At 42.6% G+C, this 27,569-nt stretch overlaps 1 long non-coding RNA gene across 1 annotated transcript in view; it reads left to right on the top strand.

Annotated features, from left to right (window-relative positions):
- Positions 1-407: 407 nt before the first annotated feature.
- LOC120885440 (uncharacterized) overlaps positions 408-27,569 on the top strand; it is a 76,410-nt gene continuing 49,248 nt past the window's right edge. Inside the window, exon 1 of the long non-coding RNA XR_005728063.2 lies at positions 408-11,090. This is a non-coding gene — a long non-coding RNA (uncharacterized LOC120885440). The remainder of the gene's footprint in view (positions 11,091-27,569) is intronic.

Consider the following 27,569-nt stretch of genomic DNA (forward strand, 5'->3'; position numbering starts at 1 on the left):
TCATACCCTGTTGGTGAGAGTGTGAACTGGTGTGATCAGTTGGGAAACAATTTAGCATCATAATGTTGAAGAGGCATAGCAATTCTGCTCCTATGGAAAAACTCTGGCACATGTATATCAGGAAGTTTACAAGTAAGGAGTTATATAGGTTTATAAGAGTGTCCTGTATAAAAGGCAAAAACTGCAACCAACATAAATATCTGCCAAGGGTAGATTGGATAAATAAATTGTATTATATTATTTCAATGGGACATAAACCATAAATGAAGATGCATGGTTGCTACTCCTACAAGTGTGAATTTCATAAACATAAAATTGAAAAAAGGGCAGATTGCAGAAAATATATACATACATCTCTCATTTACATAAGGTTCAGAACCACACAAAACTGAATATATAAATTTGTAATGAATATATGTATATTTCACATATGTGAAAATAATGAAGGCAGGCAAGAGAGTAATAAGTAGAATACTTTCAAGGGATGCTTATGGAAGAAGTAGGGCGTGGGAATACAAAGGAGGATCCAAAAGTATGGCTAATATTTTCTAAGTGAACATTTCTTTTATATATATTGCATATGTTATTTCATATGTCAATAGTATTTTATAATAAAACCTTTAAACAAATTTTATTAGTACCTTCAAGCACAATATGAACTTTCCCATTTAACATCTTTTTTTTTTTCTTTTCTTTAGCTTTTTGGGGAGTTAGGGATGGGAGGCAATCTCTTCCCTGGTATAGCCTTTAAGAACAATGAATTGTTTGGGAGCATCTGATATTTGGTAACATTGTTCTGACAGCATCATTTAGGATATGGCCTAAATGCCTGCCTGACAGCTGACTATTCTGTTGTGTTATTTCTAAATCTCATGATTTGGAGATGGCAGATTGTGTTAAGTTGTGTGGAATGTTCTATTGTGCTCTCACTGATGCTGCAGACATGAAAATTCTTATGGTTTTCTGTAAGGAACCAGCCTCTCTCCAGGTTTTTAGTGCTTTCTTCTGGGGTTGTGGGTTTCAGAATGCACAGTCTTATTGAATGTGATAGCCACCTTCCCTTGACATTCGGAGTGGCACCGGCTTAGGGAAAGCCCATTGCTGGTACCACCACCTACAACTATAGGCACTTCCCTCGCCCTGCCCTTGTGAACCCAGCACAGTCTTCCAGTCCTTATTTATTTATAGTAGGATCTCATCAAACCAGGGGCAGTTTTAACTCAGGAACGGTTTTAACAATCCTGTCATACCACTGACTAGGTTCACTATGCTTTAAAACAACGATGAGCCCACATTTCTGCCCCAAACTTACTGGCAACGAAACCCAGATGACACACATCGTGAAAGACGACGGTCATTAAGATAGGCTGTTTGCTGGGTCAGCTTCCCATACTCTTGTGCCCCATTCATGCTCTGTTAGTGGATTAACAGCTCATGTATTAACAGCCCATGACAACTGTGGGCCCACTGAGTCCTTGGAGCAGGTGAGTCACATGCTAATCCTTACTCCTCCAGCAGATATTTTATCCCAGGCTTTATAATGCTGACCAGATCCAAAGTAACTAAAACTGGCTGTAACCAGAGACACACAAAGACTCAAGTGTCCACTGTTGGATGATGCAAACTTCAAAATTAATCTTTTTATACCTTGGGCAATACACTGTTCATGTATCTCCTTTGAATTTATGATATACTTTCTTCCTTTTGTGAGCTGATACTCTGTCCTTGACCTTTAGATCATGTGGAGTCAGGCCTCTCATCTAGCCAGAATCTTGATCTTGTTACCACCAAAGTTCTTAACAGCTTAAAAAAATGGAAGCAGACTCATCAATGCACATTTAAACTATTTATATGTAGACTATCATTGTAATTAAATTGTTTTTGGATCTTAAAACTTTATGTTGGAAGTAACCACTGCTGGCATTGAAATACTATTTGAGCTGTCATTAGACTGATGAGGCGGCTGCAGGTGGCAGTAGCCACTGGATGCCCGCCATTTAGGATGGGAAGGTAGGTTCTGATTTCTCAAAGGTAGAGACTGCTTTGAATTGCTGTTTTTTTGCTTTTCCAATTTCTGAAGGCTGATCTCACACTAAAAGCAGGTTTTATCTTACACACACAGTACACACACACGTGTGCATGTACACACAAACACACACTTTAAAATTTTAGCTAGAGGGCTCAGACAGACAGATCAATTATATATTGGGGAAGGTGAAGAGGGTAGGGTGAAAGATGACATCATTATTTCTGTGAATTCTGGAAAGGTGGTATTTTTATATATACTGAGTGAGAAGAGTATAGCATCCACAGACATTATCTACAGATAATTAAAAATGCAGATGAGTTTAGAGCTGTGCATATAAATTTATCAGTGAGGGTGCAGAAGCAAGTACTCGTAGGAGTTTTTCCCTTCCTAACTCCTACCCACTTATTCCAGGTCTACCTTCCAGCACTCTACTAATAAGGGCACCATGTCACCTCAAACTCCTGCCCTTAGCCCTGCACCTTAAATAAGGGCTCCTCTCTGACCTTCCTCTAGCCATATCCTTTGTCTTGGAGATGTGTCCCCAACCTGGATCCTGTGCCCATCCCCCTCCTAGACTCTGCTCACAGCACCCCTGGACCCTGGACTTGCTTCTGTACATGTCTCCATCTCACCTCCAGAGCACTCTTCACCTCTGTTCTCAGTATGGCCTCCTGATGGCTTCCCATACCATAAGTGCCCTCTTGAGCCTGAGAGATGGATGTCTGGAGGATGGGGTTGGGGGAGCGCACATGGACAGGGTTGGGACATGTGAGCTGGAGTGCCTACTACACGAAGGTGACTCCCCAGCCGAGCAGATAAAGCCAGGGAGGGTAGAGAAGGGCCCTGGCTAGGCTGGGGTCTCCATTTGTATCCTTGCCCTGGGCTCTGTGAGTGGGGCCCTTCAACTCCACTCACTTGCTCTCATTTCAGTACTTCAGTTGTTTTACGGTGGTCTGCATCTTTCTTTCCATCTTCAGCCATCATTCTTGGCGTGTGGAACTCTCAGCTGAGTGTGGTCTCTGACAAGCCCAGTCACTTCTCCCCACCTCTGCTCCACAGCCTTCCCCATCCTGGTTCTTTGTTCTGGCTGTTCTCCATTCATCTCTTAAAAGGTGGAGTAGCGACTGTCTGCTATCCGTATAGAACACTGTGGGGACATGGCCCAGTGGATGGAGTCAGGCTTCTGTAGAGTTCTACAGGCTCACCTTGGATGGGGAGCAGAGACCATGCCTTGGAGTGATATTACAGAGGAAGTGGAGAGATTTGGTCTTTGGATTTCCTCTACAGATAGGAAGTGTGTCCTGGAAAGCTGGGGGCTTCTAGAAGATGCCTGACCAGTCCACCAGCAGAGAATATGGTGGAAACACTGGCTGCATGATGTAGGTGAGGCACACGGAGGACTTTGTCTTCTGGGAGTTCTCAAGATCTTTGGTCCAGAGAGAATTAATATCTTATAACCTTGTATTTACACATTGTATTAACATATCAAAAGCAACTTTTCTAGGTCGATTATGTAATATGATCCTAGTACAATCTGCCAAAATTGTACTTGGGAGAAATTTTACCACAAAGTGGCATAAAGTGACTAACCTCAGTGTTCATTTTGTTCTTCCTGCATTTGGCTGACTTCTCCTTCATCCTTCACGTCAAAGCTTAAGTGTCCCTTTTTATATTGGTGTTCTCTGACTAACCAATCTCATAATCAATTGTCCATTATTCTTTACTTCACCAAATGTCGTTGAGTGGCTAGGAAGTGCCTGTATCCCTCAATCCATGTCCTTATGAAACAGAAAAATTTTGAGAATTTGTTACTGTATCAGGCAGTGTATTATGAATTATATTTACATTTTCTTATTTTAATCTTATGAGGTGTGTACTATTATCATCACCATTTTACAAATGAGAAAGCTGAGTTACAGAGAGGTTAAGTTACTTCCCAAAGTCAGTAAGGGCCAGATCTGGAGTTGATCCCAAGAAGTGTGATTCCAGAGCGTGCGTCACTTCCTGTTCTTTTCCTTCATTACATGTCTCGAATGACAATTGTATGGGTTACAGGGGGTTGAGGGAGACTTTTTTTATTGTCATCTTGGAATGGCTGCCAATACCCAAAGGTGATACTAGACGTGCTTAGCTCTCATTCTAAAGAGAGCTCTTAACCAGTCTTCAACAATTGGCGTGGAACTGGTGTGAATATCACTGACTCACCCCCCAGTCCCAGGTCTATTAGGAGAAGGCTGAGCTGGAGAAGAGGGCTGGGTCCTCAGAGTCCTCAGTTTGTGGTAGGAACAGAATTCCTGGTGATAGAACTCACCCAGGGGTTGGGGAAGGACTGTTTTCCCCCCTCCTCCACACCCAGGAAGAGTTGGGGGCATGTTAAAGGAATCACTAACATATTTCTTGTCTGCCTGAACATCTTCCTGGGTAACAGTTCTTCTGTCTTTTCCATCTAGGGGGAAGGAAGAGTGGAGAAGGAAGGCAGGGCTGAGAGAAGCTCTGGTGATGGGCCTGGCTCTCTCCCAAGGCTTGCCACAGCAGGATGGCTGAATTTACATGGGTCAGAGGGACACTGAGGAAAGTGCTGGGCCTGCGATGACTTGCTGGCTCCCCCCTAAGGCGTCCTGCTTCTGGATGAGGGGCTGTCCTGCAGCCAGGGTCTCTGAGGTACAAATCAGGTAGCCAGAACTGGGGGTAGGGAGGAATTGCTCAAGTCCCCTTCCCCTTCCTGCCGCCAGTGCAGAGCAAACCACAGCCAGAGAGCCAGGTAGGGAGGGGAATGCAGAGCAGACCCCACCCCAGTCATCTAAGGCCCTCCAGCAAGCAAGTCACTTTAGATAAGAAATGGGAATTTAAAGTGGTCTGGTCTAAATTTGAATAACTGAAAGTGATAGGAAGTAATGGAATGTGTCTGAGATATTTTAAAAGGGAGGAAAAAGGGAAGGAGGTGAGTTGACAGAGCACAGTAGAGGACAGTGTGAAGAGTCAAATCTATATCATGTTTATTGCCTGTGGATTTGAAACCTCTTGGTGAACTGGTCCACGTGTTTAACCATGTACTCATTTCCAGACCATCTTCCTAACTAGGTTGTAAACCCTATGAGGGCAGGACCTGTCTGTCTTATTTACTGCTCTGTCCATAGTGCCTAGTACAGAGTCCAGCAAAATAAGTGCTATTGAAGCAAAAAGTAAGACACGGCATTAGGCTTGGGGAAATTCTAGTGGTTTTACTCCTGGTATTCCTGATGTCTGACTAGCCCTCATCCCAGGAGATGCTCTGGAATCCTAGATGCAAAAGGCCTCATAGCAAGAAGACCTCAGGGCAGGGGTTAAGAAGGTGCCCCATAGTCATGCAGAGTTTCCCTTTTCTTATCTATGAACCACCTCAGTCATATCAACCTCTCAGGATTATTATTGAATTTAAGTGAGATCATGCATGTAAAGACCTTAGAGTAGTATGTGGGTCAGAGAAAATGTCTGATAGATGGTGGATTCTGATTATTAGGGAGGTACAAATGACATTGGGGACTACATTTCAAGGCATATGTAGTTAAAGACCTAAATGTAAGACTCAAGACTGTAAAACCAGTAAAGGAAAACACAGGGGGAAAATGCTACAACATTGGTTTGGGAACTGATTTCTTGGATGTGACGCCAAAATAACAGGAAATAAAAGTAAAAATAGTCAAATTGGATGGCATCAAATTAAAGAGCTTGTGCATAGCAAAGGAAACAATTAACAAAGTAAAGAGACAACCCACAGATTGGGAGAAAATAATTCGTGAATCATGTGTTGGATAAGGGACTTGAAAATATGTAAGGAACTCAAACTACTCAATAGCAAGAAAACAAATAACCCTATTTTTAAAATGTGCAAAGAACCTAAATAGACATTTACCAAAGGAAGATGTACAAATGGTCAACAGGTACATGAAAAGAAAGCTGAACATCATTAATCATCAGGGAAATGCTAATCAAAACCACAATGGGACATCACTTTACACTCGTTAGAATGGTTATTATCAAAAAGATAAAAGGTGAAGTGTGGGTGAGAATGTGGAGAAAAGAGAACCTTCACACACTGTTGGTGGGAACATCAATGAGCTATTTTGGAAAATAGTAAGGAGGATCCTCAAAAAACTAAGAAGAATTACCATAGATTCAAGCAAACCCACAGCCGAGTCGGGATGGCGCCAGAAGGAATGGTTAAGAGGTGACGCCAGCGAGCCATTAAGATGATAATTAAATTAGGCTGTGATTAATTGCTGTGACTGGATGATCCTGGATTGAAACAGGCTGTGTGTTCAATTGTATATAGACCTCTGCTGTCCGTCTCGGGCGGGCGCCCTGCTACTTTGGAGTTCTCACGGGGATTCCTGGGGAGTTCGAGTTGGTTGGTGAAATTCCAGTGGAGGGAGTTCGGGGTGGTGTGTGGTGTTCCTGGAAGGGCCTCATGGGTGACGTTCGTGGGAGTTCGGAAATAAAGTTTGTTCCTGCTTGAGTGGCTCGTGATTTGTGCCCAGCTAGACTGCGGCAGGGTATAAACCCATATGAATTAAAAACCAGTATGTTGAAGAAATATCTAAACTCTCATGTTTATTGCAGCACTATTCACAATAGCCAAGATATGAAAACAATCTAATATGGATAAAAAAACATGGCATATATACACAACGGAATGTTATTCAGCCATAAAAAAAAGAAGGAAATTCTGTCATTTGTGACAATATGGAGGAACCTGGAAGACATGATGTTAAGTGAAATAAGCCAGGCACAGAAAGACAAACAGTGCAAGATCTCTTTATATGTGAAATTGAAAAAAGAGAAGCAGAGAGTAGAATGGTGGTTACCGGAGGCTGAGGGAGGTGGAGGTGAATGGGGAAAGGAGAGATGTTCGTCAAGGTATCCAGTTCTAGTTCCACAGGATGAAAAAGTTCCAGTGATCTTCTACACAGCACCGTGACTATAATTAATAATAATGTATATTTCAATATTGTTAAGATAAATTTTAAATGATTTTACCACCAACAGATGGTAAGCATGTGAGGCGATTACCATTGTATATATAATTACCATTGTATATATAACTATATATACAATTACTATTTTTCAATTAAAAAAATTAAAAAGAAGATATATGTGACCCAAATCATAGGAGACTTTTTGAGTAGCACATGCTAAAGCTTGTAATTTTAAGGCTAAGAGCTTCAGGAGCTGGTGCGGAGAGCGAAATCCCCAGTGCTGTGTATGGGACTTCGAAGGAGGAGCCTATTGGACTTTTAAAGTGTGTGATGTATAAATAAGGAGGAGATTACATATGAGAAAGTGTTTTGCAAAGCACGAAGTGAGTAAAAGTGTGAGAATTTATGTATTTATAGCCAGAACATGCAAGAGTTAATAATGGGCCTCTGGCAGGGTCTCATTGTTTATTTATAGAAATTCCATGAGGAGTAGAGAAGGGAAGGAAGTAAGAATGTATTTCTGTGCAGGAGTGTGAATGGGACAGACAGAGAGAAGGTAAGGTGCTGGGGGAGATATTCAGGTTCAGCTTTTCTCAGGCTTCCACTGAACACCCGGTCCTGGCCATATTCCTTATCCCCTCTTCACTCCTGTATCTTCCAAGCTGTCTTAGTGCCACCTTCTCCCGCCAGTTCTGTCTGGACACCCTGTCTGACCTTGAGCTATCACCCAGTCCTTCTGTATAGCCTCAGTAGGGAGAGCCAAGTCCTGGCAGAGGCCTTGCTGAAAGTGACTCACTGTGAAAGCTGGGCTTGTTCTCTTCAAAGGGCGAAGCTGGCTAACGACAGGGATGGGAGCGTTCCCTAGCCCAGCCCGATTCCTTCACAAGTTCTCTTTGGAAACTACTCTTACCCTTCCCAGGATGACCTTCATCCTTAATGAAATGGAGAAACAGAATGTCAGGACTTGCTTCCTTTCCAAAGAAAAGAGGAGCACACCGAAGTGCATTTTAAATGCTCTCTGGCAAGCCTGGAGTGGCGGGGAGGGGAGGAGCTGACTTGTCTTTTCTTTGGTAGGTATCTGGGAACTTGGCCCACATCTGCTTTCTCTTATGAAACGTGAAGGGCAACGTGTCATTCTGGGAGAGTCACTGCAATTTCTCCAAATATAAACCTTGCCCCTCTATGGGTCTTCATGTGCAAGGTCAGTTGTGTCCATTGAGCATGTTTGTATTTAGAGGGAAGGAGGTTAGGCAGGAGCCACCAAAGAAGTTTGAGATAAGACCCCTGCCCTGTTCCAGGGCTTATGCCCAGGACTGTAGGGAGCAAAGGAAACGCTTAAAACACTGGGAACTATAAGGAATTGAATGAAAAGGTTCTTACGGGGTGGGTGGCTGAAAATGGCTTATTGAGTGGAGACATGAAAGTCGGTATCTGCACAGATGCAAAAGAAAAGAGATGGTGTTCTAGAAGGGCCCAGAGCATGAGAAGGGCATGAAGTGGCCATAATGGTGGTGTGGTGGGAAAGCAGAGAGATAAGCATGGGTGGCCAGAAGGGCTGGGGGCTGCAGTGAGGCTGAGATATGGCCAGGTGAGGGAAGTTGAAGAAAGTGGTCTTTCACTGTCTCTGTAAAGGGAAACACTCTGAAGTGTGTCTCTACATGGAAGCAATCAATGAGAGCAGAGGATTAGAAGGTTTGGCCAGGATGGCTGAGGGAGAGATGGGGCTCAGAAGGTCAGTTCTGGAGTCACGGTGGTGAAGTAGCTGAGAAGAGATTGACACTTGGGCCAGGGGTGTGCAGTGGGTCTGACTGGATGTGAGGGGAGCAAGGCAGCCCCAGCTCTTCTGCAATAGCTGTTTTGGGGACTTAGTATGGAACGAGAAGAGAATATTGGCTGGGCTGGTTTGGCCATTGTTGTCCAGTTAATGCAAAGTGGCTTGCTGCTTGTGAGAGTGACCCAGAGGATAGTGCTGGGTGAAATATGCTTTTGGTGCCTCCTAATCAACTTGAAGGTGTAGCATCTGTGGCTGTTTGCTTCTGGTTGTTTGTTTTATATAGTAAACGGTGATGGCCAAGAACTGAAGGTCAGCGCACATGCCATGATTTTGATTTGGTTCGGTGAGTGAGTTTTTGATTCTTCATGGGAATCCAATTTGCAGAAATTTTAATTGCCAACTCTTTCATTAGAAAGACTCATGTGTTTACTTTTTGTTTTTCAGAGCATGTAACTGAACAATGATGACTTCTGAGCACTTGAAATTGTGAATGAGGAACTTGCACTAAGCTTTAGCTATTATAAGGAGACATCTTCCTTAAGAATTTCCTAACCAGAGTCTAATTACTCTAAAATACCTCCTTTGTCTTAGTTCACAGAACAGTGGAGGGTTAGAAAGTGTTGGTGTGTGTCAAAAATCAGCATGTGTTTGGTGTATTTATGTGTGTGTGTGTGTATGTGTGTAATGGTGGTGGTGGTCACACTAGCAACAGTGAAATGAAATAATTAATAATCAGAGAGAAAAGGACAAGATAAAAGCCAAATAACTCATGAGGGCACTTCTGCATGGCATAATCACTGAGTTTCACAGTGATCACCTTAAGTTTTGATGAGACACTTATGTTATTTTCTAGATATTCTGTTAAGGAGACTAGGAAGGACATAACACTTTTCAGAATTATTTCCATCTTTATGAGGGATAATGAGCTCAAATGTCTTCCAAAGCCAGTGAGTGGATAATGTTATTAGTGAAGTAGACCAGGCATATATAATAAAAGGGGTGGTGTGTCCAAAGACATGGAAATCTAGTTTAAAAAATGCTCTTATGCCAACAGACACACGTATGCCAGCTAGATTCTGCCAGTAGGCTGCCACTGTGATGTGCCTGGTCTAAGTGGTTAAATTTAAGTTTAAGGGCTGGAAGCCTTGTGAAAAGTGCTGAATGAGGAAGAGTTGGCTTCCTAGAAACAGATAACCTCGCCCTGAATTAAAAATATTTAGCAGAACTTGCCTAGCAGAGAAAATGTCAAACTTTCTCTTGTCTTCGGTGCATGAGGCCAGCAAGCAGATGACTGAACGGAAGCATAAGTGAGTCATTTCTTTAAGAAGTCTCTGACTTAGCAGGGGTATTAACAATGGGCATTGAGGAATTTTCCCTCTCATTTTCTAGAATTTCTGTCTTTTTCTGAGCAAACTAGGAAACAAAACTCAAAACATCTCAAAGGGCCACTGTAAACATGATCATTCCTTTGTCCAGAGAATCCCTACTTTCTGAAGTCAATTAATTATTCCTTAATTCAAATCAACCCAGAGATTTCAAGGATATCCCTGATTTAATTCCATTTGCTTTGGGCAATTCAGAATTGCAGGAGAGTTGAATGTCTCTTAGCAGATCCTTTGCTGTATTTGGGGAATCAAGGCAATGTCTGCCAGTGGCACTCACAGCTACCCTTCTGGTTTGTTTTCACTGTCACCAGTCCCAAAGTTGTGCTTCTTATTGGTTTTCAAGTGAGTTTGTTTTCACAAGTCAATTTGTGTGTGATGGGATCAGATAAGCCCTTCCTACAGGAAAGAACAACATTCTGAAGTCTGACTTGCTTTTAGAAATCCTTGGCCCTAACTCAGAGTTGGAGACATGTTTATATTTGGGGCTAAAAATGACCAACTGAGACTTGGTAAACAAGTGAATGAACATGACACTGGACCCAAAGGAGAAGAATTGAAGCTTTGATAAATGGCAACTTGATTTGGAAAAGAGATGCCTTTATTTAAACACCATCATAGCCAAGTGGCCTGGGATGAAGACTTTGCAATGGGTCTTTGAGCAGACCACATGAGGTATGGCTCTGAATTGCAAAGGATCCTTTCATTTGCCACTAAATCAGTCCTTTATCAAAACAGCACCAGCCTCTGAAAGAAGGTTTTCATGTTGAAAATAGAATTTACTTGCAAAAAAAAACTGGTTGAATCTATTATATAACTCAGAAGAATTTTCCTTTACGTCAACACTGCTGTGTTTGAACTAGCCTTGTGGTCCCTTAAACATGGAAGGATTCGACTTAGCTTCATTCCTTCTTGATCTTGAATGCTGAAGAAACCACAGTCTTATTGGGGTATGTTCTACGTTTTAAATTCCAACACATCATTTATCTTATTCTTTTTGATTTATATTTGGGGATAACAGTGCAACCTTGTATAAGAAACAGCCACTAGGATGATCAACAGCTATTTGTCTGTGCTCATTGTGGCTTCAAAATTAGGAATGAGTCGAAATGGATAAACCCAAGATATGCAAGTTTGGCAGCATTTTTGTTTGTCATTAATTAATCAAGGGAGGATGGTTTTCTGCCTTGGGTCTCAGTTTGTTTTCTGACTCCTATGCAAGACAAGAGGAGAGGTGGTGGTTACTGAGAGCTGCACACCATCCTTGCTGTGCCTCTGCTTAACAGTTGCTGAGTGCTGAATGGTGCCGGGCACTGGGCTCGACCCGAGATTCACAAGTATGTGTAACGGGTACAGTCCCTGCCTACAGAAAGTCACAGTCTAGTGGGAGAGGCAGATATTAATGAGACAGTCTCCCATCATAAGTGTTTAATTATACACTGGTGTAGGTGTCATGAAGGAAAGCAGTTGGTGTTAGCAGAACTCTGAGGGAAGCCTGACATAGTGTGGGGGTCTTGGAAGGCTATGTTCTGAAGGACAACCCTCACCAGGAGGAGAAACCAGGTACCAGGTGAAAGCTGGGGAGTGGTGTAGGGACCAGCATTGACACAGGAGTACTGGGCTGCATGAACAGCTTTATCTTGATTATGGCAGCAGTCACCATGGAAGTCACCACAGGTTATAACTCCTAGCAAACTCCTACCTCTCATTCAAAGACCATTTCAAAAATTACCTTCTTTATGAAGTGTTCTTTGAATCCTACAGACAGAATTACTCCCATGCTAGAACTTGGCTTATACCCCTGATGAAACATGGGGGAGACCCTTTGTACTTTGAATCTGAGAGGCAGTATGTGTCTATGGAGCCAGGCCCCCTGAGTTCAAATCCTGAATCAACTATTCATTTGACCTTGGGAAAATTCCGTAATCCCTCTGCATTTCAGTTTTGCCATTTGTAAAATGGAACTATCAATAGCACCTTCCTCATTGGTTTGATGGGAAGATTGGAAGTGTCATTATAAACACTGTGCCTGGTTCAGTGCTTTGGACGTAGTAAAACTACTAATGTGATCTGTACTTTTCTAAACATGTCTGTTTCCTCATTAGTTTTGCCCAAGTGCTCAGAGCTGGCTGGAGTCCAATCAGGAACTCCACCCGTATCTATAACATTGGGTTCAGTGCTCTTTCTGGGAAAATCAGGCTGCCTTCAATTACAATGCCTCTCAAACTTTATGTGTACTTGAATAGCCTAGAAATCTTGTTAAAATGCAGGTTCTAGTTCAGTTGATCTAGGTGATGATCTATGCAGCTGGTGTGTATATTGAGAAGTAAGGGTCTATCTACCAGCCTGAGTGAGCTCTCTGATTCTACCTGAGTTCTGGGGGAGAGACAGGAGCCTGTGGAAGGAGGAGGAGACTCACTCTATAATGCCTGCACTGGACATTGCAGCCTTCTCCTTGTCTGGACCAGTGTCCCATCTGCCTTAGCTACTCAGTCAGTATGAGATGACTATCATCAGATTATCAGTAATGGTCCAGTTATTGAGGACTCTGTCAGTTAGGGTTCTCCAGCAAAAAAGGAAAAAATGAGTGAGATTTATTTTAAGGGACTGTAGGGTAGACTGGCTTGCTGGAAATTCAGATGAGTATTATTATTGAAGTCTCTAGACTGAGATGTGTTGGGTGGTCCAGCAGGCTGGAAGCTCAGTCAGAATTTCATAAGCTAGAATTTCATAAGCTAGAATTCCTTTGTTCCTGGGAAATCCTTGAGTTTGCTTTGACATTCTTCCACTGGTTAGATGAATCCCACCTATGTTAGACAGGGTAATCTGTTTTACTTAAAGTCCATGGATAGATGTTGATCCCACCTATGTTAGACAGGGTAATCTGTTTTACTTAAAGTCCATGGATAGATGTTGATCACATCTGCAAAATACCTTCAGAGCAACATCTATATTAGTATTTGTCCAAACAATTGGGCACCATAGCCCAGCAAGTTGACACAAAAAATGAACCCACATCAGCACCAAAGAGCATGGCCTGCTTCACAGTCTCAATCATCCTTTTCATTTCTACCATAGCCAACTGTGGAGAAATCCCTGTAAACCCACCTCCTTTGTGGGGCAGACTCTCCATGTGCATGGCCCTCATCTTGGGGTTTGAAAGGTGCCATTAATGTTTGAGAGTTGCCAGTGACTGTGGTCTGTGCTCTGTTATAGCCAACTTAAACCCAATTAACCAACTCTCTTGGCTAGGTTTCTTAGTGAAAATCAGAAGTTACCCCCTTTCAAACAATTGCCCACCTTGGTGTGCCCAGCTCAGGGTTGAGAATTCAGATACTGTTTGTGTGGGGTGACACCACTGGATTGTAAGCAACAAGCAGTTCTTTCAGGAGGTCTTGGACAGCTGCTAAGACCCCGCTGTGGTCTTGGCCACATGTGGCCACAGAAACAGAGCTGAACCAATATTCTGCCGTCCTTAGGGAAACGCTTGTTGAGCCAACACCACACTGTGGGATGGTAGCAGCAGGTACATTCAGACCTCATGTTTACTTCTGTTCAGCTTTCCCAAGGCAATTTCCAGGTTGTGATTTCATTTTATGTTGATTATAGTTTGGTGGGATAGTTGGAGTAGATGGTGTTAAGGTTCATGTTTTCCTGAGTTGGTGAAATGGTACCATTTGGAAACTGGCAGAATTCAATTGGAATTTGTATCCATCTCTTACTAGCTGAGTGACCCTGGACAAGTTGCTTCAACTCAGTAGTCATATCTGCAATAACCACCTTAAATGTTTGAAGCAAGGAGCATAGATCATATAGCTCAGCATCTCTTATCTACTAAGATGCTTAAAAAATGACTTTTTATCACTATTTTAGTACACATGCCTTGGGTCCTGCCTTCCCCAGAACCCTTCTATGCTGACTGTACCTACCCACGACCCTTGAGGAGGTGTCAGCTGAAGTGCCTGGGCTTGTGCTATGTGATCTGCATCACAAACACAGCTGATTAGGGAAGGAAAGTCATCTTGCCTATGATGGACTTGGACTCCTCTCCTAGGAATTGGAACATTAAGGGATTGAACTCTTGAGCAGTGGGGAGCTAAGCTAAAAGGTTGTATGGTTTTGGGAACCAGGGCAACTATGATAACTACTGTATACGCCTAGGTAGTGACAGGGGAGGCCTTCTGGTGGCGAAAGAGGGAGACAGAAGCGAGAAGGCATAAGAAGAGATGTGTTGTAGAGTTCTTAAAAAACAGAGCCACAGTTAATAGCTTTCCAGTTCCCATTAGGCCAGATGGAGTCTTTCCTGCCCTTGGATTCCATGGAACCTAAATTCTTTTGGTAAGTCAAAACCTTTTCTTGGCTGGGTTCATAGGTAGTGAAATAAGATCAATGATGTGAAGGAGCTGATGAAGAGATGGGGGCTCTAATAGGAAGCATTTAAGCAGCCTGGATGCCCAGTCCAAGGCTCATGCTCTTTGCTGCCTTGTCTGATGAGTGCAGTTATAATGATTATTTTCTCTGCTCTGGGGCTGCTGGGGAGTGGTTGGAGAAGGAAGTATGGTATAGGAGGCATGATGTGGAGGTAATTCTGTTTGACATTTCCTCTCTGTGACTTCCATGCAGCTGCTCTCCCAGGATCATTTCAGAATCATGAAAGTATCTTTGATGTCTTCCTTCTTGGATTGGGCACCAGTTCTCAATGACAGCCCTATCTTCTCTGAAGGAGAGAAGTTATTGGATTATTGGGGATGAATCCCAGGGGATTTGGTTTAATATGGTTCCCACCTAATGATATCATCTGACTCAGAAGTCAGGTTTCTCTGACCTTTTAGTGCTGGCTGTGAACCAATATGTTGGTAATAATATGGGGCCTAAAGATGAAGATAAATCTGGGGAAGACCTAGGCGCTCCCCTTGAATATTCCAGAGTGACTTGTCTGAGCTTAAAACTCATCATTGGCATCACTGGGGCTAAGGTGTTGCAGGAAACTGGAGTACTTCCTCAGACTTGGCTGTCACAATGGGGCAGAATGTCAAGCCTCCTGTGATGGTTGGCTAGACCTGAGCTTTCAAACTTTGAGGACATTGAAGGGCTAGCCATATCAGAATCAAAGAGGCATTCAGTCCCTTTCTGATTCAGGATGTATAGGATGAAGCTTTGGGTAGCTCTAATTTTAATAAATACTAGGTGATTCTAATCAAATCATCAGTCATGATGGAAACCACCCTCACGTAGATGGCCTCAATGGAGGTCAGTCTAAAATTCTCTGAAATATGTTGCATGGGAAGTTCTGTAGTTTAAGCCCCAACTTCAAAATAGATGCTACTATAGGTTAAGTTATGTCCCTCCAAATTTGTGTTTGAGTCCTAACCCCCCAAGACCTCAGAATATGACTTTATTTAGAAATAGGACCTTGTAGGTATAGTTAGTTAAGATGAGCTTATATGGAATAGAGTGGGCCCCTAATTCAAAATAACTAAGGTGTTTGCAGGCTCTTATAAAAAGGGGAAATTTGGATATAAAGACAGACATAGCTAGAGGGAAGATGATATGAAGAGACATAGGAAGAACTATGTTGCCACAACCCAAGGAGCATCTGGAATCACCAGCAGCTGGAAGAGGTAAGGAAGCATCATCCCCCACATCGTTTTCAGGGGAGTATGGCTCTACCAACACCTTGATTTCAGACTTGTAACTACTGTGTGTGTACCAATCAATTTTCATTGTTGTAAGTCACAAAGCTTGTGGTTCTTTGTTACACTATCCCTAGGAAACTAGTACTGATGCTTCCACTTTTTTTTAAGTTTTTCATGTTAGCCACTCTCCATTTCATTCCTTTTGAGTTGCTCCTCCTATTCTCTTGGGTGTGAAATGATGATTCTATGAGGCCTGGGTGTAGTCTCTGGGAGTGTTCTTGTGGGTAGGGTGGAGTGGAGTGTTGAACAGACAGGAAATCTCCGTTCCCCTGAGGAATGTACCAGTACCATATGAAGTGAGCAGGAAGCTAAGGCCTTAATGAACAAGAGGCAGGTTGCTTCTCCCTTTCATTCCCATTTGTGAATCTGACCAGTTATTTTAAAAAGCTAAGCATCTTTTAATGCCTGAAAATTCTCTAAATTTCGAGTGTGCGATTGTAGGTAGGTTCTTATTTTTTGGGTTCAGGTAAATTCATAGCATAATAGTTAAGAGCAGGGCTTTTGAGCCAAACTGCTGGTATCTGGATCCTACTGACTGTGTGGTTTTGGAAAAGTTGTCTGGTCTATGGGTCCTCATACTAGAGTGTTCAGGGCTTGCCAAAAGACAGATTGCCCCACCCCTAGAGTTTCTGAGTCAGTACAGCTGAGGTGGGGTCTGAGAAACTTAATTTCTAACAAGTTCCCAGGTGATGCTGATATTGCTGGTCCTGGGACCAGCACTTTGAGAACTTCCAAACCCTAGTCTCTCTCACCCTCTGTTTTCCCATCAGTAAAATGGGGTTTGTGGTATTTCCAAGTTACAGAGTTATGATGCTTAAGTGAGGTGATGAATGTTAAGGGCTTAGTGCATTGCTCTGGATGGAGCTAGTGAATGTCAGTGGTCTTTATCTGTACTGATATTGATTGAAGCCCTCTTCTGTGCTTGACCTGCTGAGTCTCCCCAAGATGTTCCAAAGTCAGGAAACATCCAAAGAGAATTCTGGCTGGCATGCAAAGAAATGTCACCTCCTGTTTGGATTTTCAAGGAGTTAATTATTCTAAAACTAAGGGATACCTCTTGCTACATCAAGGACGTGTCTCCCTCGTAAGCCAGTAATTGGGCACTGAGTGAGGCCTTTGGAAGAGATGGGGCTAGAAAAGAGGAGAGAGATTGCATCTCACCTTCAGGGACATCAATAGGAAGCCCTGAGAGTTAGGCTCAGGAGTTTGTGAGCACTCCTTTGCCTGGGGCTGTAGCCAGCAGCTTCTGCTGCTCCACATCAGCCCTGCCCATCTGTTCAGGAAACATTCTGTGGCCTGAGCCCTTTCCCACACTCCCAGCTCAACGCAGTGATTGTCTTGGTGTTCAAGTGTCAAGTGTTAAGGTCTTTCAGAAGCCACTGTATATGTTTGCTCTGTATCTCCTCCAGTCTGGCCTCAGCGCAGACATACAGACTGTTAATGGCTTGGCCTTCCTGATCCAATATGACATCCTGGCACTGAGTCTCCTCATTAGCTTGGTCCTAGGGATTCCAGCTTCGGAAGCAAGACAGTTCATGTCGATAAATAGTTCTTTGTCTCTGGGTTTCTGGCCCCATCAGAAGGCTGCGGCTCTGCTTAGGAGCTACTGTCTTGTTGCTAAGATTCTTGGAGCTCATCCAAATTCACATTTCCCAGGATGGTGGAGAATAATGATTACAAAGCTCTGAAAATGTATATACTGATTTCATTCCAACACCACTTAAAAAATAACCTGGAGTACCCAGAGAATGCTATTTCTGGTTTTGTTTGACTTTTGTGTAGCTGAACTTTGAGGGCAAAAGTAAAGTCCTTTTTTAAAAAATGTGTATTTTGGTGCAAGCGTCCCCCGTCAATGTAGTGAGCTCTTCTTGAACATTACTGTGTGCAAAGTAGCAATGGGAGAGGTTATAAGAAAAGGCAAGATTCTCCCACTTTAATTAGAAGAGGTGAAGTATATGATCTAAATATCCTGTTTTCTCTTTTCATGTTCTGAATTTTTTATTTGCCCCAAACATCAATCTTTCCCTTTTACATACTGTCTTCCCTTATGGCAGGGCCAGCCACTTGAACATTGTGGAAATCATTTCAAGAGTGCTTCCTTCTGGTTGTATCTTCTTGGAGCCAAATTATCTCTGCACTGTCCCCGATGCCCTTCCTCAAATCCTAGTTTAGCTCCACATGCATACTTACCATTCAGTTAATGGAAAAACTTTGTTTTCTTGGCTACGTAGTTGTGAACTTTTCCTGTTTAGTGCTTCCTGCTGATTACAGAGTTTACTTGTATGTTTATTCACCTTGTCTCCCATTAGAATATCATTATCATTATACCTGAGAAGGTAGTGACCTTGTCAAAGTAGTCTGTCTCGGCCGCCAAGTCAAATAGGCCAAAAAGAAATCAAGGGGGCAAACTAAAATCTAAGTAGACTAGAATTTAGGAATATAACTTGAAGCTTGAATACTTTGTTTAGTACAAATAAAAACAGGGCCTGCTTTCTGACTTGTCACTCTGGGGAGTCAACTCATCACTTAGTCTGTGTTCTGGGAGAATGCTGGCTACAAAGCACTGTTAAAAACCAGGCTTTCCATAGCTAAACAGTCTTTCCATCCAGCAATCGTCCTTCTCCGTATTTACCTGAATGAGCTGAAAACTTATATCCACCCCAAATCTTCACACAAATGCTTCTAACAGTTTTATTATTGCCCCAAGTTGGAAACAACCATAGTGTCCTTCAATTTATACCATAGTTAAATAAACCATGGCACACCAGTGGAATATTATTCAATAACAAAGAAAAGTGTGCTATCAAGCCACAAAAGAACAATGAGGGAAATGTCAATGTACTTGCCAAGTCAAAGAAGTTGGTCTGAAAAGGTTTCATATTACATGAAGTTCCCACCTATATGACATTCTGGAAGAGGCAAAACTATAGAGACAGTAAAAAGGTCAGGGGTTGCAGGAGTTAGGAGTTGGGCACGAAGAGGTGACCCACACAGGATTTTTAGGGCAGTGAATCTATTCTTAATGATATTGTAATGGCAGATACATGACATTATACATTTGACAAAATCCATAGAGGTTATATTCTATGGACTTTAATGAATAACAATGTATCAATATGGATTGATCAATTGTAACAAGTGTCCCATCAAGGCAGATGTAAATAATAGGGAAAACTGTGTGTGGTGGGGTTGGGGTTAGGTGGAAGGAATAGATGGGAACTCTAGGCACCTTCTGTTAAATTTTTCTGAAAACCTAAAATATAAACCTACTAATGGGAATAAAACACCCAACTTAATCAATTTATTTATTGACTTTTTTTATTTCCAATAAAATCTATTGAGCACCTAGCATTTTTCAGGCATCACACAGGCCACACCATTAGGGTAATCTATGGCATTTGTTCACAGAGAGGGAGTCTCAGTGTTGTCATTTAAAGAAACTCAGTTCTCTATAAGGTTGAAATAGATAATAGCAAATATTGCTGAAAGATGATGTGGAAGATAGGATGATGTGGAGGATAAAGTCAAAGAGCATGAGCCCTTCCATAATCCACACCTAAAGGATAAAAGTATCCAGAGGTCAGGAACTTTTGTACCTGGAAGCATAAACCATCTGTTAATGTTAGGTAAAATAATAATAATAATAATAATATCCAGGAAGAAACTATGGAGCAGAACTCAGGTTTAAGAAACAATATATTCATTCATTTTTTTTAACTGACAGTAATACAGCTTGAATACCCTGATTTTATTCCTTAGGTAGAGGAGAAATTCAATGTCAATTATTAGTGGGGCCCCCTCCCTTCCTCCCATTAATGTTGAGGGTAGAATGGTGATTCAAGATTCCTGGCTACTGGGAACATGTGGGAGGCACCTGGGCTGTTGCACATGGAAGGTCCCTTGTTGCATTATTCTTTTGCTTCCCTGGTTGTGTCTGGTGCTATGACCCTCTGCCATCTGCACAACACTGCTTCTTGGAAAGGACTTCCAACTATCCTGGTTTTATTCTCCCTCGTTGATCTTAAGTTTTCTTTTGTTCATAGGCTTGATCACAGGGAACTTCTCAAGGCCACTCTCTGTGCTTAGTGCCAAGCCTTTGGAGGCATCTTGCAGTCACCTCCCACCCAAGGTCAAGGCACTGTGGGATGCAGCATGGAGTAGGGTATGGGTCTCCACCTCTAGGATACCTCCCACCCCTTTGTCCACTATTTCCCCTAGGAAATCTCTTCTTTAGGAGTCTACCTCCATCATAAATTATCATAAATATTTTGGAAGATAGTATGGAAATTACTGAAAAATTAAAAATAGCACTATTATATCATCAAACAATCTTACTACTGGGTATATAATCAAAGGAAATGAAATTAGTCTGGTGAAGAGACATCTGCCACTCCCATGTTTATTGTAGCATTAGTCACAATAGCCAAGAAGTGTAAATAACTTAAGCGTCAGTCAACTGATGAATGAAAAATGTGGAGCCTACATACAATAAAATACTATTCATTGTGTGTATATACCAGTTTCTTTATCCATTCATCTATTGAAGGGCATCTAGGTTGGTTCCACAGTTTAGCTATTGTGAATTGTGCTGCTATAAACATTGATGTGGCTGTGTCCCTGTAGTATGCTGATTTTAAGTTCTTTGGGTATAGACCCAGGAGTGAGATAGCTGGTCAAATGGAAATTCCATTCCAAAGTTCCATTTTAAGGAATCTCCATACTGCTTTCCATAGTGGTTGCACCAATTTGCAGTCCCACCAGCAATGTATGAATGTGCCTTTCCCCCCACATCCTTGCCAACATTCATTGTTGTCTGTATTCTTGGTAACTGCCATTCTGACTGGTGGGAGATAAAATCTTAGAGTAGTTTTTTTTTTTTTTTTTTTTAGTGAGAGAGGGAGAGAGGTAGGGAGAGAGAGACAGAGACAGAGAGAGAGAGAGAGAGAGAGAGAGAGAGAGAGAGAGAGAGAGAGAGAGAGAATTTTTAATATTTAGTTTTTAGTTATTGGTGGACACAACATCTTTGTTTGTATGTGGTGCTGAGGATCGAACTCGGGCCGCATGCATACCAGGCGAGCGCTACCGCTTGAGCCACATCCCAGCCCCATCTTAGAGTAGTTTTGATTTGCATTTTTCTAATTACTAGAGATGTTAAACATTTTTTCATATATTTGTTGATCAAATGTATATCTTCTTCTGAGAACTGTCTGTTCAGCTCCTTAGCCCATTTATTGATTGGGTTATTTGGTTTTTTTGGTGTTAATTTTTTTGAGTTCTTTATATATCCTGGAGATTAGTGCTCTATCTGACATGTGTGTGGCAAAAATTTGCTCCCAAAATGTAGGCTCTCCATTCACCTCATTGATTGTTTCTTTTGTTGAGAAGAAGCTTTTTAGTTTGAGTCCATCCCATTTATTAATTCTTGATTTTATTTCTTGTGCTTTAGGAGTCTTTTTAAGGAAGTTGGGGCCTAATCTGACATGATGAAGATTTGGACCTACTTTTTCCGCTATTAGGTGCAGGGTCTCTTGACTAATACCTAAGTCCTTGATCCTCTTTGAGTTGAGTTTTATGCATGGTGAGATAAAGGGGTTTATTTTCATTTTGCTGCATATGGATTTCTGGTTCTCCCAGCAACTTTGTTGAAGAGGCTATCTTTTCTCTACTATATGTTTTTGGCACCTTTTCTAGTATTATATAACTGTATTTATGTGTGTTTGTTTCTGTGTCTTCTATTCTGTACCATTTGTCTACATTTCTATTTTGGTTAAAATTATGGCATTTGCAGGTAAATGGATAGAGTTGGAGAATATCATGCTAAGTGAAGTAAGCCAATCCCAAAAAAACAAAGGCTGAATATTCTGTCTGATAAGTGGATGCTAATCCATAAAAGGAAGAGGAGAAGCATATATAAAATGGAGGAACTTTGGGCAAAGGGGAGGAAGGGTAAGGAGGGTTCACGGGGACAGGAAACATGGTGGAATGAGAGTCATTACCCTGGGTACATGTATGACTGCACATAAGGTGTAACACTACACTGTATACAACCATAGAAATGTAAAGTTGTGCTTTATGTAAAATTGTATACAGTGAATCAAAATGCATTCTGCTGTCATATATATCTAATTAAAATAAATAAATTAATTAAAAATAAAATAAAATCAGTTTATTGTGTCAAAAATCAAAATACTATTCAGTCATGAAAAAGATAAAAATATTGTCATTTGCAACAACATGGTTGGAATCGGAGATAATTATGTTAAGTGAAATAAGCCAGGCACAGGTAGACAAGTACTGCATGATCTCACTCATTTGTGGAATATAAAAAAGTCAATCTCATAGAAGTTGGGAGTAGAATGGTAAGTACCAAAGATTGGTTTTATGGTTTGGATGTAAGGTGACACCCCAAAGATCCTGTATTAATGCAGGAATATTCAGAGGTAAAATGATTGGATTATGAGAGCTGTAACCATCCTAGTTTGAATGGCCTTACTGGGTGGTAATGGTAGGCACATGGGGCACTAAGGGAATTCCTTGAAGGGGTTCATCTTCCCTGTGGTCCCTTTTCCACCCTCTCTGTTCCTAGCCCCATGAGTAGATCAGCTTTCCTCTGCCACACCCTTCTGCCATGATGTCCTGTCTCATCTTGGGCCCAGGGCAATGGACTCGACTAATCATGGATACAACCTCTGAAACCAGGAACCAAAATAAACTGTTTCTTCCCTCAGTTGTTCTTGTTGGGTATTTTGGTCACAGTGAGGAAAAGCTGACTCACAGCTTGAGGGACGGAGGAGGGAGGGATGGGGAGAGATTGGTCAGTGGGTACAAAGTTATAGTTAGGTAGGAGTAAGAAGTTCTGGTGCACTATTGCAAAACAAGGTGACAACAGACAATGATAATGTACTGCATATTTAAAAAATCTGTAAGGAAGGATTTTGAATGTTTTCACCATAAAGAAACCTCATAAATATGTACCATTTTTATTTATGTTAAAATAATTTAAATGAAACAACAACAACAAAATCTACCTCCATCTGTTCCAGTCTTGTCTATCCGCCAACAGGGCTAGGTTGTAGTACACAAAGACCCCTAAAGTCTCTGTAGGTGTAAGAGAAACTTAGTTTTCCTGAAGTTAAGGGATAAAGGAGAAAGGAGTAGGGAAAATAAAATGCCTTTCTTTGTTTCCTGAAAAGCCTCCACAAATATATTTCACAGTTGGGTTAGCCTGCCACACTATAATTGCTAGTGGTCGGGAACTTAGCTGTCTTTATTTTTAAAATGAAACCACTTTTCGTGAACCATATATCATGCCAGACTTTGGCTTCTGGGCCTGAGCCTTCAGAAGATGCCCCACGACATCGAGCATCCAGACAATGGAGTCTCATCAACCTGGGAATGTGTCCAAAGACAGTACACAAGATTAAAACCTTATGCAGTCAAAATTCCCCAGGACTCTGCATTGAGAAAATAACGCTTTGCAGAATTTCACTTGGTCCTCCACAAAGATCTTATTTCTAGCATTCCATTTTTTCATACTTTATTTAGATGAGCCCTGGAGGAGCTGGTTGGTTTGCATGTAGAGGTTCTAATGGAGGAGAAATATTTGTCTATAAGCATAACAAGCATCTTAAATGTCATGTGGGACTCTAAGAGCAGTCCTCCAGGACCCATCTCAGAGATGCACAGCAGACCTTCTCACATTCACTCAGGGGCATGTGTTCATGGAGTGCAATGCATGGTGAGGTCTAAGGGGCCATTTAATTTGTTCCCCTTTTCTTCCCTCTATCTGACTGCATCTCCACTGTCCCAAGTACATTCAGTTTTCTTGGACTATGAAGAGACTTTGTGTTGCGAACACCAGTCTGTTCTGACTCAGGCGGGTGGAACCAGTCTTGCTCTGCCAGCTCACTTCCTGGTCTCTCTGACCTTTCTGTTGGTATTCTTTGTGGGCTCCCATCTTGGATGGCCCCTGATAGCTCTTGCTGGTGTAGGGTTTTATTTATTTTTTTTGTTGGATTCCTTGGCTACACGATACAGCTTTCATTAAATCTAGAATGGGCTCGGTATCAGTCATACCTTTAGATAATTTGACTTTGGCCCAGGTCCTGTGGGGGTTTAGGGGGCTGGTGACGACAGATGGAAGGGTTCCTGTGTTTTGCAGTAATGCACGAGGAGATCTGTCTGGCTCTGTCTCCAGGGTCCATTCTTGTCAGCCTTGTTTGAGAATGAAATACTCCTCTGTATTTGTCTAGAAGTTCCTGCCTCAGTATGAATTCTTCTCTGTAGAGCACAATTTCCAAGGTCCTTTCCTAGTGATCTTCCTGGAGTTATAGGTAATAAATGAAAATTGGATGCTTGTCGCTTCTTCAAAGCTGGGAGCAGTGAGGGGGAAGTCTTTGCACCAAGACTGTCAAGGTTGGAATATTGGCTCTGCCTCTAACTACATGACCCAGCATAAATTCTTTAGGCTTTCTGGGCATCTCTAAAGACTCCCATTATAAAATGGAATTGAATTGACTTCTTGGAGGTTATTTTGAGGAATAGAGTTCTGCAAAAAATGCCTGGTGCACATAGCTATTGCATTGACCTCATATGGGGTGGTGGGAGGTGGGGGGGATGATCTAGATGAGTTTCAAGGCATCTTTTCTTGGAACATTTGAAGCAATTTTTCTTCCTCCTTTGGACAGCTAATCCTGTTTTTCCTTAGACTGAGACAAAGTGCAGTGGTGGGGACATTCCTGGGCTTAAGTTTCCACTCCGACACTTACTTGGTGCTAGACTTGGGTGAGTCTTTTGTCTCTCAGCAGCAGTTTTCTCATTTATAAGGGTAATAATATTTACTGCATACAATTTTGGGGAGTGTATGAGGCAAAGTGCCTGTTATCATCACCTGGTACTAAGCACACACCTCTCCTCTCTCAGACCATAAGTTCTGTGTGGGCAGGAACACATCCGAGTCACCCCTTGCCCAGTTCCTGGCGGGAAGAGGGGCCTCTGCAGCTAGGGAAGGAAAATTCAAATCTCTCTTCTTTTCCTGCTGTTCTCTGGAGACCCTGATCGAAGCCTGTTACATTAAGGTCTCATAGCAATTTAAAAGATAAACAACCCCAGAATAGGTTCCTGCAGCATTAAATAGGGCAACTTTCAAATGGGTCATGATGGAAAAAACAAAGAGCTCAACTGTGTTACGTAAAGGCAGGCTCGCAGGACTTGGTTCACATAAGAAAAAAAGATCTGGAAAATTGGACTAGAAATTTTGAAACAAAGGCAAATAAATACATTTATGGTAAAAAATGTTGCATAGGATTTGCTGAAAATCTTTAAAGGTTAAAAAAAAGTCATAACCTCACTGAAAAAGTCACTGTGGGGCTCAGTTTCCTTTTCTTCCAAAGCCCAACAGCTGAATTAGATCCATGCAACCCTTAAGCTTCAATAAGATGTTTGGATCTTTTCCTAAACACAGGGAGAAGCCATTGGCATTTTAAGCAGAAGTAGGCCCTAATGCAATTCGCTTTTTTAAAGCCTAGATTTTTTTCTCGCTTGCCCCCTGCTCCCCTATGGACAGTCTGCATCCTGCTTTTGTACTTTTATCTCACGTCAGCTTCTCCTTCCACTGTCTCCTCCCCCACCCACGTTTAGCCAGCCCACAGCAATTGCTTCTTCCTCTTTACTCATAGCATCTGTTGAGATCTTTTTCACACTCTGCTCCATGACTTCACATGCTATTCTTATCTTCTGCATGTTAATGAATTAATTCAACAGGCATGTACTGAACAGCTGCAACCTGTCATGCACTAAAGTCCAGCAGCCTGGAGTCTGGGGTCCCAAGATAACGCGTCTGGAACCAACGGGCAGGGGGGTATCTGTGTGTGTGGGGGGGGTGGGGGGATGTTAAAGCACCTTCTGGCTGTGAGGAGGTTGGACCGATTCTTTAAGCCTGACTAGGAGGGTGCTGAGGGGTCAGGGTGAGCAGAAACAGAAGGGCGAGAAATGGCAAGCCATTCACTCCATTTAGTGGGGACTGGGAAGAGTGGAGACAAGGCTAGAGAAACAGAACCAAAATACAACACAGTACAAACACAACAGCCAGGATGTCTCTCTTCTCTTGAAAGGAATTCTGGATCTGAATTGGGGAAAAGCTGCAGGATGATCCATTGGTGGCTAGAGGTAGTAGTCATTGATTTCTTCACTGAAATACCACACTGAGGATACCAGTTAAGTAAATCCGACAGGGTTTCTGCCCTCTAAGAACCTGTGGAAGACTAGCTTGTGGCATGGCCTCAGTGCTGTGGGAGCCCCTGGGAGAGAACCCTGATGCAGCCACTGGGTAGGGAAGGTTCCCTGGAGGTGGTGTCCTCTGGCCAGCTCTCCTGACAGTTGGGTTTCCCAGGGTTGAAGGAATAGGGATTAAGAAAGCATCTGTGCAGAGAATAGAGATCCCAGTGGCCCACTTTCCTCTTGAATTCCACGCTTCCAGGACCAAGAAACCAAGTCACAGACCCAGGCTGGAGCAAAGGGATGGGGAATCGGCTGGAGAGAGGCCTGCAGAGAATCCTGGCTGTTTTGTGGCCTCCTGGGTTGTCTCCTGGAACATGAGGCTGTTTTGCAAACACAGCAAGTCAGGCCAAGTATGTGGGGTTTGGCTCTGTCTCGGCCAACCCAGATCCCTGAGCAAATAGTAAGGGATTTTTCTCCCCCCTCTTTTCTTTGTAAACTAAATCTTCTCTGGGTGCATAATTTATAGAATTCCAGTGAACTGCAGTTTGGCTTTCTTCCCAAGAAAGAAAAACATCTCATTTTTCCACGTGCTCTCCCCACCCCTGATGGCCTGGAGCCAAGACTTCCCAGGAAGCCTGGGGAGAAGTACAGCTGTGGAGAGGATATACTGTCTCCCCAGGGGGGAAGCAGGGCAGGAATTTCAGGGTAGCTGCAGTAGTGTTGTGGATGGGTGTTCACTACAGGAGAGGGAGGGCTAAGAGTAGGTGTGTGGGGGGTGAGGAGCGGGTAACTGCACACAGCAGTGCTGCTAGAAAGAGTGCAAGGACCAACAGACCCTGGCACAGCTCATTAATGTTTACAAAGCACCTTCTTGTCTCATCTGAGTCTCCCACCAACCCCAGGAGGGCAGAACATATGTGATTACTATTACCATTTAATGGAGGAGTTCCTAAGAGTATGAAACAGCAACTTGAAATTAGCCCATCTCTGCCATTGAATGACCTTGAGCACGTTACAAAATCTCTTGCAGCCTCATTTGTATTTTAGGGATGATAGTGGTGCTTCCCCACAAAGGGTTGTTCTGAGGGTTAAATGGATGCTGTGTAGGAGGATAAATATTATGGATAAATAATGTCCCCACCATGCCTGGCCGCTGGCACATGCTCACTGTTTCTATAATGATGGCTGGAAAAGTTACCCGACTCGTATGGGCTCTGCTAGGATTGTGGCCCACGTGTTTTGATTGCTATTACAGACTTTTCTGCTGTCTCAGTTGCCTTGGGGCTTGCCAGGTCAGCCTGCCCTGAAAAGATACTACCTTGGTGCCCCCAGCTCAGAGGTCTGGTCCAACAGCTGAGTAGCCTGTAAGTTCAGTAGAGCAGCCTTTAAGACCAAATTCCTGCCCTTCTCTTCAGCAAAGAAACTGCACAGTGGGTGAAACTTAAGCTTCAAAACATGAGCCCCAGTTCTCAGTCCGCCTGTTTCCTCTTATAGTCAAGGGCGAGCATCCAAATC

Source organism: Ictidomys tridecemlineatus, chromosome 1 (assembly GCF_052094955.1).
Source record: "Ictidomys tridecemlineatus isolate mIctTri1 chromosome 1, mIctTri1.hap1, whole genome shotgun sequence".
Classification (NCBI taxonomy): domain Eukaryota; kingdom Metazoa; phylum Chordata; class Mammalia; order Rodentia; family Sciuridae; genus Ictidomys; species Ictidomys tridecemlineatus.